At 33.1% G+C, this 15,161-nt stretch overlaps 1 pseudogene; it reads left to right on the top strand.

Moving 5' to 3' along the window:
• The first annotated feature begins 391 nt into the window (after window positions 1-391).
• On the top strand, window positions 392-13,326 carry LOC149580182 (putative magnesium transporter NIPA4 pseudogene; annotated as a pseudogene).
• Window positions 13,327-15,161: the final 1,835 nt, after the last annotated feature.

Below are 15,161 nucleotides of genomic sequence, written 5' to 3'. Positions count from 1 at the left end.
TTTTGTTGAAAACATTCCCCATCAAACTACCTATTAAATTATGTATATATATATTTTATAATTTAAAACAATTAATTAAATCTTAATAGTTGAATATTATAAAAGAGTACACCATTATAAAATTGAACCTTTGATATAAATCATTTATCAATTATATAATCATTTAAATTTATTACTAACATATTTACATACTTACATATATACATATATATATATATATATATATATATATAAATATATACATACATACATATATAAATATATAAATAATAATTATTATTACATTTTATAAAATCGAATTACATATTTAAATTTATTAATAATGAAAATTTGATTTTATATATAACACGAAACAACTGTTATATAAAAACTTAAACCAACACATATATAAATGTGTACCGCTGGCAGTATGCAGGGCCCTGCGGTTGCAAGGCCTACGACATCAGTGGGTGTAGTGTACCCCTGCCGTCGCAGTCCCTGCAACAGTAGGTATACTGCAACCATAGTGGGTACGGGGGCGCGGGTCTCATCCCCCCCCCCACTTTTAAATTTACATATTTTTTTTTTTAAATCGCATAAACAATTTCATTCGTCATTTTATAATCTTTGAATAACATTTTTAAAATGTATTCAATCAATCATGGTGCGATATATATTGACTTTTAATTAAATAAATAAAATATATATATACATATGTATGTATATATATATATAAAGGTATATATATATGTGTGTATGTATATATATACGCAAAAGTTTATCCAGTATCACAGCATATAAATATACATATATATATGATATATATATAAATGTATATATATATATATATATATATATATATATATATATATATATATATATATATATATATATATATATATATATATATATATATATATATATATATATATATATATGTGGAAAATATAAACATGTATATTTTACAATGAACATAGACACAATTATTTAAAGGTTCCAATTTTCAGAATTTTCCTATAAACTATTTGATCTCTAAATTTATCCAATAATTCATCTAATGGGTTTGGCTATGAATTTAAACCCTAGCCCCGTGTTCTCTTCACATCTATGCATATAAAGTTTCTCAAATAAATTTTAACTACCCATATTGAGAATGCATACAATTAAAATAGGAAAATCCTCAGAAAACATATGGAAGATACGAAGAAGACAGGAAGTGCAAGATGCGGGAATAGCATAAGTAAAATCACAAGAATCCACTCGGATTTTGATGCTAATTCGCTCTTCCTCAGAAAACCTGTAGAGAAAGCTCCTCCCTTCTTCAGAGTTCCCGAGTCCTCCAACGCTCCAAATGCTGTCCAAACGCTATGTCTAAGCTTCTAGGAATGCCTGAATATAAAGAGCTCTCAGGAAGCACCTAGAATGTCTCTAGAAACAACTAGAAGGTGTCACCAACTAAGCATGTGTCTTTTCCAACCTTCTAGATGAGTCATAAGGTGGTAGACACCATGTGCTTAATTGGTGCACTAACCCCCGTGTTGTTGACATATGAGAAATGAAAAGGTGTGTTAACTCCTAGGAAAGCTTATAACTCTTATTTAATTTTTATATAACTTCTATTTAAATTTTTATAACTTTTATTTTTAATTTCTATAACTTTTATTATTATTTATTTATTACTTTATTATTATTTTATTATTATTATTAATTTTAATTTCTAATTTTCTTTTCTTTAATTCTTTTTCCTCAATTAATTCTCATTTAATTAATTATAATCAAAATATCAAAGATCATGATATTATATTAATTTTCTCCAAATAATTAATTTATTAATTAAATATATTTATTGAGACTTAATTAATAGAAAATTCACCATAGACCTCCAAGATAAAATATGAAAATCCATCATAGAACAATTCACACAAAATTAGTCTAAAGGGTTAAAAATCATGAAATATGTCATCCAACACATTTGGTGGGTAAAATATCTAGATACTTGTCCTACCTCACTAGGACAAATGGTTTAAGGGTTTGGGATTTGGACTCGAGAATTTATCTCCCTTATCTTATCATTGAGATAGTATTATAGGGTATGCTCATCCTGGCAATTCAGAGAAGTCGATACTCGGTACCTACAACCTACAATAAAACCATGCATGTACATACACTATATATATATATATATATATATATATATATATATATATATATATATATATATATATATATATATATATATAATGCTAAGCTAAACAGGAAATGGTAGGAAGTGTTGCATCGTGTAGATCTTGACTAGCAGGTGACCACGACTCCCTTCCTTAACCATATCAAACATGCCATACAATATGAACAAACACGCACACCATACACATGCAAGTGTGGGGTAAGTATCCATAATAAAGCACATGAGATAATAAACATCTAACTAATCATCATTAATAACTAAAAGCAATATAATGATCATCATGCATACATGAAATGTAAAGTCTAAATGATCTCATCATATATCAATTGAAACCATAACATAATGTTTGATAGTCTCAAAACAATACCACTAATCCATCAACATAAAACTAGTCTAACATAGTTTGATAATAATAGCAACAATATGTCCAGAAATATGTGAATGAGGGCAACAATATTACTCATTTTGGACTGATAAATCCTTTATGTTTTTTTAGGTAATAATGTTTTCTTTGAAAAAAAATTTCATATGACATTGAGACTATTCGGACCCACCATACGCAAAAGGTACATACTTTCATATCATTGCTACATAATTTTTCTTTTCTTCCATTTATTGTTATATATTAAAGGTATTGATCTAACAATCTATTTGTTTTTAAAAAGGTGGAATTTACAAACTGTGGAATTAAAAAATCAGCTCATTGCATCTTTTGACGAGAAATTTGGAAAAGACATGTTTGACAATGGCCTACTTCTCAAAAGAGTAGCAAAGCATATAAAGACTGTGAGGGATCAATATAGAAGGGCTCTTAAGGATAACCCAAATTATGACCGTCCAGCTATGATTCCACCAATGGAGTGGAATGAAATAGTAGAAGATGCAAAGGAGAAAAGGCTATGTGAAGATAGAGATAATGAAGCAGCATAGGGCAAAAAGAGGTATGTCATGATAGTATTAAGTACATTGTAATCATGCACTAATTATTCATATTTTTAAATATATAATCTAAGATGTTTGAAATTGTTCATAGATTGTAGGACACATTGGTGGCTACAAAAGCAAGACTACAAAAGTTTGGCCAACATAAACTTGGCTCTAGTGGCTATATGAATCTCCAGTCTCGAGTTGTAAGTAAGAGCAATGATATGAAATAAATTTTTTTAATATAATGTTGCAAACAATTTTGTTTAGTGAAACCATACATACAAAATTGATGATATTAAGCAAAAAATATAGGGCATAGAATTCAATATGGAGGTCACAGATGAAGATAGAAAACTTCCCTTGAAGGAAGGCTATAAAGTTGTGGCTGTACACTTACGTGAAGAATCTGTAAGCCTTGCCCAAGAATCCAGTTCACCAAATGATATCTCACAAGTAAATTGGTTAGATGAAAAGTAAATGAAATTGAATAGTTGATCCTTTTCTTTTTTGGTATTAGTTTTGAACGTAAATTGACTACATAACAATGTGCATAACATTTTATTGCAGCCTTCATATCCTATCATAGAACCTACTTGTGACAAAGGCCATAATGTGCATTATAGTGGTCGAGGTATTAATTTTCTATTGGAAATTAATTATGTAATTATGAATACAATTTAACATCTTCAATTGTAATTTGACGTGTATCCTTTTTTTGAATATTTTAGAGCATGTTGAACATCATGTCGAAGGAGTGGAACATGTTCCAAGTGTTCAACATTTTGACGTGGCAGTGGATGAAAATGTTAATGTACATGATGTGGCATTGCCAGGTAAGAAAAATGCATGTTATGTTGTACTAGTACTTAATTATAGACTGGTAATAGTTAAAAAAAGAAAAAGTGTATGCCAATTTATCCCATTCACTTGTTCTTGCAACAAAGCCTTCTCTAGTGCAATAGCCTTCTACTCCTCCAAAGAGAAGGAGCCATCATAATTTAACATTACACATGCCACAAGAGGAGGAGAATGATGCAGATATGGATGCTCCTATGAGCACTTTTCTTAAGAGAGCTCACAAAAAAAAATTTAAAAAATTGATGTTTTAAAAATCTTCTTTGATAAACCTTGTTGAATAATGAAAGAACTTTGTTTTAAGTAATTATGTATGAATGATGCATATTAATACTGATTTTTATCTTATGTTAATGAATATTTTTATGTCTTAATGAAGTCTTGATTAGTATTGTGTATTAATGAATTTTATGTGATTGTATTGATTGAATGTTATAGTTCATAAATGGATGAATGAATGAATGAAGTATGTAATTAGATGATAATGGGTACTTGAGATTGATGTTAGGGGGAAGGGGGTGAGGCCAGATGAGCTTCCACCTTCACATGGTTGGCCTTGTTAAGTAGAGAATATTATAGTATTCTTGAAACCAAGTGAAGCTCAAACTAACATAAAATGGACACTTCACATGTGGTAGGTCTAAAATGATCCACGACTACTGCTGCCCTTAACATGAATTTGTGAAATACATTCTGATATCACCAATTTCAACACTCTATTTGAAGCATAGGAGTGGCCTATGGTCTTAGCATGAATTTTGAGTAATGCCTCAATCTAGATTACCTCAGAAGTGGCTGGAAGAAGCCTGCACAAGTTTGAGACTATGAACTCTCCCCACCTTGGCCAAGAAGAACTAGCCAACTCCTTACTATTATGGAAAACTATAGAGTGGCGTGGATGGTTTGCAGCCAACCAATAAGTTCACAATTAAAGGAATGAGCCTTCCTTCACTAAGGATTGCCAAGCAACGATCTCAAGTGTACCAATTTGATCAATGCTCCAATCCTTATTGAGAATCTTGTCCCAATCAATCTCTAGATGAAATAGGGACAAAAAGTGACTAGTCAAATGGTGAATAACACCTAAACATCTAAAACTTTCATCCTTGTATCTTCCAAGGTCACTCTAGTGAATCCCAACCAGATCCATTACTTCTTGTTGAGAAATCCTAACATTGACACCCAATCGAGATTGATCCCCAAGACCAATGCATCACATGAAGAAACTACATTCCCAAGTGTCATAACAAGCACAATGAACTCTTATTCTATGATGCAGAGGTGGTGTGTGGTATCCATCTTCTTCATATCAGATAGCAAATTCATTCATTTAGCAACAACTCTTTACTCCAATGTCCCCTCAAGGACTCATCTTCCAAGCTACCCCAAGTGCACTTAGAGTTTCCCAAACACCATAACTTCTTCCAAGGCTTCAACCTTCATTCTTCCTTTGTGAATCATCTCCTCATGGCCTTTCCACCATGTTCCATCCATCCATTCATATTAGAAGAGCAGTCCCATTGGCTCTAGGCCTATTGTCAATATCAAATCTAAAAGTAATGTTCATTGTTTTGTCATTTCGTTTGCTTAAATACTCAATTCTCGGCCCCTTAATTTGCTTGATTATTTATGGGATAGAAGTTTATTGCTGAAATATGACATGTAAACATCTATATTAGGTCAATGTGATGGATACCTTGAGTAGGCTTAGTCATGATACCGATTTAGAAGTTGCTATGGTGAGTGGTATTCGTTATAATATTTCTTTGTAATCTTTCCAATTTCCACCAGATAGGTGTTTCTTATGAATTTGCTTAAAATTTGACAATCTAAATAACAATGTGTATTTATAGGCTACAAGACTGGCTCTAGGATTAATTGGTGCTAGAACAAATAATTATCAATGAGTTGGCATGCTACGAAATCTATCAAGCTATTATTACAAAGATCCCAACCTTCTATTCTGTGTATGCTATATTTCCAATTATCAATGTTGATGCTGCAATTTTATTTTCTAAGTTTAACAATGTCTAACAAATCTTAATTCAGGAAATCTAACATAAATAGATATATTGTAGGTCCGCATTGCTCAAGGTTTGGTTCATTTAGGAAAAGGGTTGTTAACACTGAGTCCATATCATTCAAACCACTTTTTGTTGTCATAGTAAGTACCTTCATATTGCATTCCTGAAGCAACATTTTAAAATTGCAAACTTCTAAACCCATCTACTTGTATTCAATTTGCTTCACTCTTTGCACTTGTTTTATATTGATTTCGATATGTTGGGACTTTAGCAGCTTGTTATCTATATAATTGGCCTACCAGGTTCTTTGCACTCTTTTTCTATTTATTTTTTTCGTGTCTTGCTAATGAAAAACCTAAATTGATTTGCAGCTCTACAGTAGCTGGTATTATAACTTTGCTTCATGCGTGTTTGGACATGAAGTTGATTATCTTGGCAAAATATCATTATGTTCCTTATTTCCTTGTATTGGCCATGCAGGTTTGAATCATGTATTGGATGCATGTTTTTTATAATTTTAACTTGACATATAAATAAATTCTTAAAATAGAATTGTCTTATATTTTCATTGACACAATATTGGCAATGAAATCATTGATTAACCTGCATTGATTAACATATGAAATTCTCTAAGTTAGATGAAGTTTTTACAACGAAATCATAAACATATTGGCTATATTCTTTACACCATTGTTGAAGCATTTTGGTCTGTGTGATAAGACCTAGAAATCCATGAATAACACTAACAATAATAGTTGGCTTGCATTCTCCCTCTCACCCCATTTAGGGGGTAGGGATCTTATTTCAATTATAACTCATCACAACTACGAACAAGGTGGAGGGGAGCCATTCTAAACTACTATGCCCTTTAGGTATGATGGTTCTCTCTCTATCATGGAGGTTCTCAATAGGTTCCAAATTGAAGCTAAAGAAATGATAGCCAAAAAGTCCATAACCAAAACCTATGGGTTATCTTTGTGAATATCTAAGGCTCTTGAAAAAGCTAGTAGGAATGAATAGTTCTTTTAAACATGAACTTGGATTAGTTTTAGGTTATAGAGTGATGATTTGGAGTTGGTTTTGTAAATATTATGTATTGCCAAAACCATATTTTTTTCCTTTCTTTTGGTTTTGTAGATTGGAATGATTTGAAGCCCCCTAGACTACAACCAACAAGCCTTCACTCAAAAAACATGGTGGACAAGAGGCTTTCAAGAGTACAGTCTAAACAATATGATGCAGAGGCAGCACTTTGGAAGCACCAAACAAGTCTAAGTACCTTGGAGGTATCAAGCAAAATCAAGTTGCTACTCCAAATTTCCTTAACACCATAGGGTAATTCAGTGTTTGGCTCACATAAAAAGGGACTATATTGCTATTTACCACTATCCAATAGGTTTCACAACCCAATACTCCACATTAGGCTGAACCCCAACTTCTTCTCCCTTGCACCAAGCAAGACTCCCTCCACACTCAACTTAAAACAAAGTGGTTTCAACCCCCTCAACCCTTCTAACAATTAAGGGCCTAGAAAACATCTAACACAAGCAAACTATACCAAACAGTGATCAAATTTATGAGCAACTTGACTATTGTCAGCACCCAAATAAGAATGCAACATTTAGGCTTGTTTCACAAAGTAGCAAAAGTGGGATTTTGAGACTTCATGACTTCCAAACAATAGAGATGGTTTAAGACACATTCATAATGATCCAAACAAGGAATACCACTGATTAGAATCTCTACAGCCAACAAATAATGAACATTGATACCACAGATCTAGTAGGCAATTAGGTCTCTCAACGTTGGTTTTCACCAACCACTTAAATTTTGTTACAAAGGACTTGGCAATCTAATACTAGTTTCAAATACCCTTTTCAAAGTGCTAAAAGACTCCAAAGTTTGGAACCTTGACTCCACTCCAGCATGCATTAACCCAACTGTGCACTCAGGCCTAATTAGTAAGTTTAAGCTTGGTCTACAAGGAAAATGGCCATGATATGGGTTCATGGATCAAACTCCCAACTTTATACTATGGTTCTATTCCAAATAAAGGTTCTTTGTCTTCACACCAAGTCCCAACTTCCCTCTTTCACACTGATTCATCAAATTGCATCAAATAAGGTCTAATACATGGGCATATTAGACCTAGGGCTTGCTCCCATAAATCCTTACTGCAACCTCCTACCTCCAAACCTTCAAAATATGGAATTTCATTTCCCTAGCTTGCCCCATACAAATTTGGAAGGATTTCCAAAAGTGGGAGTTCAAAATAGGGCCATTTCTTTGGCCAAACCCTTGTTTTGAGGGTTTTACAGGTAGTGAGGAAGAAAAATGTGTAACTTTCAAATGGAGATTGATCTTCCCTCCAAACCAATGCCAAAATTCTCTAAAATACAACCTCCAACTGAACAATGCAAAATAACAATCGTACAACCATTAAAAATTTGTACAGTATGGAAAAATAGAGTGAAAATGCTATAATAGCAAGTTCTCTATTAGATTTTGGAAGCAAAATACATTTGAAAACTTCTCTTGCCCTCTTATTCAAGTGTACAAGGTCTATAAAGGTATTTTCCAACAGTTTTAACCAACCAATGATAGTTTTATGGTTATTTGCAAAAAGTTGCTAATTTGTTGCAAAAATTGCTAATGCAATTTTGCAATTTCTATGCATTTTTGGAACTATTTATTTAGAAAGCTTATTTATTTAGAACTATTTTTGGTATTTCCTTTTACAAGAAAGATTTTTGACATGCAAAATTAGATAAAGGAGAATAAGCATTATTCTGGCTTTCTCAGAGATAAAAATGATGGTTTGTATGCATACACCTTTATAATTGATAGACAACACCACTTAGAATTCAGCAACAGCCCTGTTTGTGATTAATGTCTAAGAATGCCCTATAGATTGTAGAGAAGGCAAGGCTAGTAGACCTCGAGCTCAACTCCAAGTTTACTGGCTAGGGCAATGCCCTTGCATGCTTATGGTATTAGCTATTGCCTTTTATAGGTGGCAGAAGAGTACTATATTTCTATTAACACATGTGCGACCTTACCTCGAATTGCCCCCACATCCCTCATAGATCTGACACATCCCCAAAGGACCACCTTTTTTTGGAAATCTCACCCATACATAAGTTTTTGCTCAGTATATTTGTGTAATCTCTTGTGGCGATGTTTGCTTTCTCTAGTTCTTTTGATTCTAGATTTTATTTATACTCAGAATAATTCCATTCATGTTTGTCATTAATGCAAATCTATAAGCAATAAAATTTTCAATGGACCATCCATTGTAGTTTGTCAATCATGCATCACATTAAGTGGCTAGCATTAAAAGCTTTAGCAGCATCAAGCAATCAAATGATTTTGACTGGATATGCAAATGGATTGCTTGTGCAGTGGGATTGCTAGGGTAATCGTATTTAGGAATTCATGCATTCATCTACTACTATTCAATGTTTGTGTGATTTAGGAACAAGAATTTGGATTGGATACACTGATGGGAGGGTGCATGTTATGGAACAAGATGCATGTCATGGAACGAGGAGCTTTTTGGTCAGGGTCTTGCATTGAATGATGAATTTGATCATGTGCTAGGGAAACACGACTCCATTACTAAGTTTTATCTTTCCATTGAAGCTTTTAGTCCAAGGAAAAACTAGCAACATATAAAAACTAGATGCTTAATTGAGAGTATACCATTTAAGAAAAACATTTTCAGATTTTGTTCAATAGTTACACACTTTTTTTGGCTTGATAAACCTTAGATGTGAGGATGAAGATGGTCATGTCTAGTCTTGCAAGCTATAATGGACTATTCCTAAGGTTTTCCAAGCTCCTAAATAGCTATATTTTAGTGATTTTTCATTCTCAGCACCGGAATCTACTTTGAAATCTTGGGTGCAGCCTTCATTAAGGTGGATTCTAACCACTAAATGCTTTTCACAAGTGTTTAGTCCTGCGTATGATCAACACCAACAACATATGATAAAGGTGATGCTTTTAATATGGATGATATACTAATCAAAGGTGATTGAATCATAGTTAACTTGTGTCTAAAAAACTGGCAATATTCAAATTGGAAAATCAGGAGCATTGTGGAGGAACATTACGTTCAGGCATCTTGTCAAATAGTTCACATGACTTATCTATGCTTCCATTTTACAAGCATGTCTCGCAAGACAAATGCTACTACTTCATCTACATTGTCTAACAAAATCCTTTATGCTTTGATGGATTCCTATAGCTTATCCTAAAGCTCTCATTCAACAATTATGCGATGATCAATCAAGAGGAAATAGTTGAGAGCTTAAAGTGACACAATTTTCAGAAGATCATATGAAATAAAATGGGGATGCAAGTAGAAAGAAACTAGAAAGACATTGTGTACAGATGACTGCATGAAATGGATGGTTTTTGAGAACTCAGCACAAACACTCAACATTTAGTATATATCATTCGAGATCAAATGGGTGTGTGGGATTATATGCACAATAAATAATAAAGGAATTAAGTAGGGAATTGAACCCTCCCTGAGGTTCGCACTTGTTGAGGTCCACTTTAGTAATGGCCCTTCCTTTGAAATTGTTGTCTAAAACTTTTCTAATGAGATAATGTGTTATGAGCTCTTCATACATGGGATGGAATGTGAATCCAGGAGGCAGTTGTGCATCACCCATATCATGACTATATATAACTAAAGTTAAAAGCCTCAATTATTGAATTCTCTTCCCTATCACCCATATTCATTTCCTTTTCTATTCATGCTTCACATAGGAGTATTTTTATATGATGATTTATTGTCAATCATGTCCATTTGCTACCAAACAATTCCTATTCTACAAATTCCAGATGCTAGAACTTTTGTGGATGTGCAGGCCATCGGAACATATTGTAGGGAGGATGACGAACTTAATCTCAACTATCATACTTAGGCAAGTGATACAAATTGTAAAATCTTAACATATGGTTGTTCAAATATTTTATCTCCTAAATGATTTCCTTTTACCGTATAAATTGTTGTGCATAGTTGCCAAGTTTGCTTATTGTATCAAGCATATTAATGAAGAAGCATATTAGTTACTATCAATGTTTATGATAGTTTGATTAGTTATTGTTGATATTTTTTAGGCATTCTGTAAAATATTTCACATGCCTTCTGTATGATATGACATTTTGCATGCATCCACCACTCTCTTATCTGGCTGATGATGGATTACAGAGAGTGATCTGAAATGATACGCTAAAAAACACAATCAAATCCAAAATGAACTTGCATTACAAATGGATTTTGGAAATCTGATATTGTTGATTTTGCATGCATGTCTACCAGGACAATCACAACTTAAACATTTATATGTTTAAGTTGTGATTGTCCTGGTAGACATGCATGCAAAATCAACAATATCAGATTTCCACAATCCATTTGTAATGCAAGTTCATTTTGGATTTGATTGTGTTTTTTAGCATCATCATTTCAGATCACTCTCCATAATCCATCATCAGCCAGATGAGAGAGTGCAGGATGCATGCAAAATGTCATATCAATTACAAAGCATGTGAATTGTTTTATAGAATGCCTAAAAAAAAAATTACACCCAAGCGTTGGTAGAAATTTCTACCTTCATTGGTCAAAATTTCTACCTTCAATGGTCAAAATTTTTGACCTTCATTGGCCAAAATTTCTACCTTCATTGGTCAAAATTTCTACCTTCATTGATCAAAATGTTCGACCTTCATTGGTCAAAATTTTTGACCTTCATTGGTCGAAATTTCTACCTTCATTAGTCAAAATTTTTGACCTTCATTGGTCAAAATTTCTACCTTTCTTGGACAACATTTTCTACCATCATTGGTCAAAATTTCTACTTTTATTGGTCAAAATTTATATCTTCAATAGTCAAAATTTTGACCAATTCCAAGCAAAAGTTGCACTATGGCTATGGGAGTTTTTTGACCAAAGTATTGGTCAAAATTTTGACCAACCAGAAGGTTGGTCAAAATTTTGACTAGAAAATTTTTGACCAATGAGTTGGTTGAAGTTGGTCAAAATTTGGTCAAAAAATGGGTCAAAATTTCGACCAATAATGGTTGAAAAATGGTCTCAGATGTAGTAGTGGCTGAATCCAAATACAATTTATTATTTTCTAACATGTTTTAATGTACGTAATTCTAAGAGGGAAACTTTGATAGTCAATATCTTTTGACTGAGATTTCATCATGAAGCAAGATTTTACAGGGTAGGAGTATGTGAACAAAGAATTAGTTTGCCAATTTTTAGCACCCTGTCAGGTGTTTGGATCAATTTTCAAAGCTGGTCAAAGGACCTCATGGCATGAAATTGACAAGTTTTAGTAAAGTGATAAAAAAAGCTTTTAATGATAGACCAATGGTTGAATTTGTTTTAAAATCAATGCAAAAGGGTGAATGTGTCAGTTTTGCAATTCAGTTGTTCGAAAACAAAAAAAAAAATTTAGCTAGACCCACTTGCGGTCTGACTATTTCCATCAAAACTGATAAAATGTGTGCAAGTCAAAGATTTTTTAGGAGGATATTTACTTTTCTTTCTTATTAAAGTTAAGTTTACAGAATCTCAAGGTTTAATAGTGAACACAATGTAGGGGCTCTTAATGGTTTGTTTTTGCACCCCATACTTATTAAATTTTACTATTGTAGAATGGTCTTTATATGAGTTTAGAGAGCAAGAAGAATTTGAGCCAATTTTTATTGTTTACATAGATAGATGGGCTTAGTAAAAATTTTGGAGGAAAATTGTGGTGATAGTTATGGTATTGATATTCCATTTTGCCCCACGATGTGGAAATACAAATGTATTGGTCTTCATAGGCATTTTCTCTTTAATGGGCTCTATACCAGTCATGAGTGTGAAAGCACTAGGCATTTCTTTGAAGCTCACTTTTGAGGAAAATAATTAGTTGATGTATCCAAAGACATGGTTCTTCACGATAGTGGTGATTATCTGTGCTATCATGAAAATGAACTACTTGAATAAGGCTCTTGACACTTCCAACACTACAATGGTTTCTTAAATTTACTATGTCATGTTCACAACACTAACCAACCTTGCAAGCATCATAGTGTTCAAGGACTGGGATAGTTAGAGTGGAAGTAAGATTTCATTAGAGATCTATGGTTTTATTATCCTATCTTGAATAGTTCTATTGCACATAACAAAATATTATGACAAGAGCCCCTCAATAAACATGTATACACTTTTGTCGCCCTCTCTTTCAGCATTTTGCAGCCATGGAAATAGAGATTTTAATTAGTGCACTGAAGAGCATGGCTTTTTTCTTAGAAGATCATCCTTTCCAAAACAATGAGCCATGTTAGTTTGTATTGAAGTTGGTACACGTTAAAATATCTTGAGAGCATCCTAGGTGTGGGGAATATCAAGTAAAATTGTGGTGGGTGTGAATCATTTGCCTACTACTTGTTCCCTAGGAATTGAAAGAAACCACTTCTTTTCATGCTATCATTTTGGCTAAAAATAAGGTGGTCTCCTAGGATATAACTGTTGCTATATAGATTCTCCATTTTGATTGTGCACTTGCTTAGTGCAATCACAATTTTGGACCAAAATTTTGATTTATTATACTCAAGAGCCATTGCATACATCAATATGGATTGTGATGTAGAAGAGCTCAAGTTTAATGACTTTGCTATGCCCCAACTAGATAAGCTTGTGGAAGATGTTACACAAAAGGTGGTAGACCCTAAAGATGCATCAAGGATAGTCTATCAAGCATTGATTGTATCAAATGTGCAATATGAGCCAAGGGTTAGGAGACTAGGAGGGGGCTGCCCAGACTTTGTATCTTTCCTTCATCTCATCAACGTGCCTTTAGTAAACATTTACTTTGGAAAAGACTATCTGGTGTATCATTCTCTGTATGATAACTACATGTGGATGCAAGTTTTTGGAGACCCTTTATTTCAGAGAGAAGTTGAAGTGGTAGCAATGTAGGGATTAGTTTCCCTCAAACTTGTAGATGAGGAGATTCTCCCCTTCAATTATGATAAATATGTGGATGAACTAGAGTCATATACTATAGGTTTAGAATCAGGGTCGAAAGGCATAGGCAGTCCTCTACCTCTTGAGGTGATAGCATCTCCTTTTTATCACTCCATTTCACAACTAAGGAAAGTGACATGCATTAGAAAACAAAGGAACAACAAGGATAAAAAAGAAAAGATTTTTCAAAACTATTGAAAATCACAAAAAGGCAATTATCCAACATCGGTTGCGGCATGGAGATATACAGTGTTTAAATAATAGAACACTCACATTATATGTTGTCTTTACAAATATGGCTTTTATAAGCCATAGGCTACATTGTGGGGCCCGACCCAATCATTGATAGCTAGATCCAACTGAAGGAAAAATTTTAAACAAAGATGCTTGTGCGATGACATGGCACCAAAAACCCAGATGCACCTAGATGTTGACACATGGACAGATCCTATGGTGGGTGCTTGCATGTAAAATGAATATGCTCAAGGCTTAAATAATGCAATCAAGCACCTAAATGACAAGTGGCAATGGGTCCCAAATGAAGTAAGGTGTTGAATCTTGTTAGTAGATGATGTGGTGACAATCTAGCCAATAGTAACATGCCATGTGGCACACATTAGGGCCCAAGTGGACTTAGGGACAAATCTAGAAATAATAAAAATTAATTTTTTATTATTTTCTCAATATAATGGTATGTGGGTAAAAGTGTTTAAATCTAAAATGAAATATCCTATAGTTGAAAACATTAGGATATTTTAAATTTTTGAATTTAAAGTTGCAAACTAGATACTTATAACAGAGGGGTATATTTTTCAAATTGAGATTTTGGAGATTCCTGATAGGTGAATATAGTCATATTATATATCGCCAGAATCAAGAGAAGACAAACTTTCTAGTTTTGGAGTTTTATTTCACATAGGAAGCTATTTGTTCAAGCTATAGATGGTTTTATCCCAAATTCCTAACTTGTAACTACATTTAGGTATCAAAGTTTAGTTGTGATTTCTAGTAAGATAATGACCTGAATATGTGTAAAAATGGTAAAAATTAGTTGGAATCAAATTTGATCACTTCCAAATCAATTAAACCTCAATTCCTATAACATTGTTGATGCATATCAGATATTTTTGGTTTCATAAAGGTTGTCATCATT

The sequence above is a fragment of the Cupressus sempervirens genome, chromosome 1 (assembly GCF_028749045.1).
Source record: "Cupressus sempervirens isolate cs-2001-9-10 chromosome 1, ASM2874904v1, whole genome shotgun sequence".
Taxonomy (NCBI): domain Eukaryota; kingdom Viridiplantae; phylum Streptophyta; class Pinopsida; order Cupressales; family Cupressaceae; genus Cupressus; species Cupressus sempervirens.
Note: the sequence above shows the minus strand (reverse complement) of the source record. Positions and strands in the feature narration are given on the sequence as shown.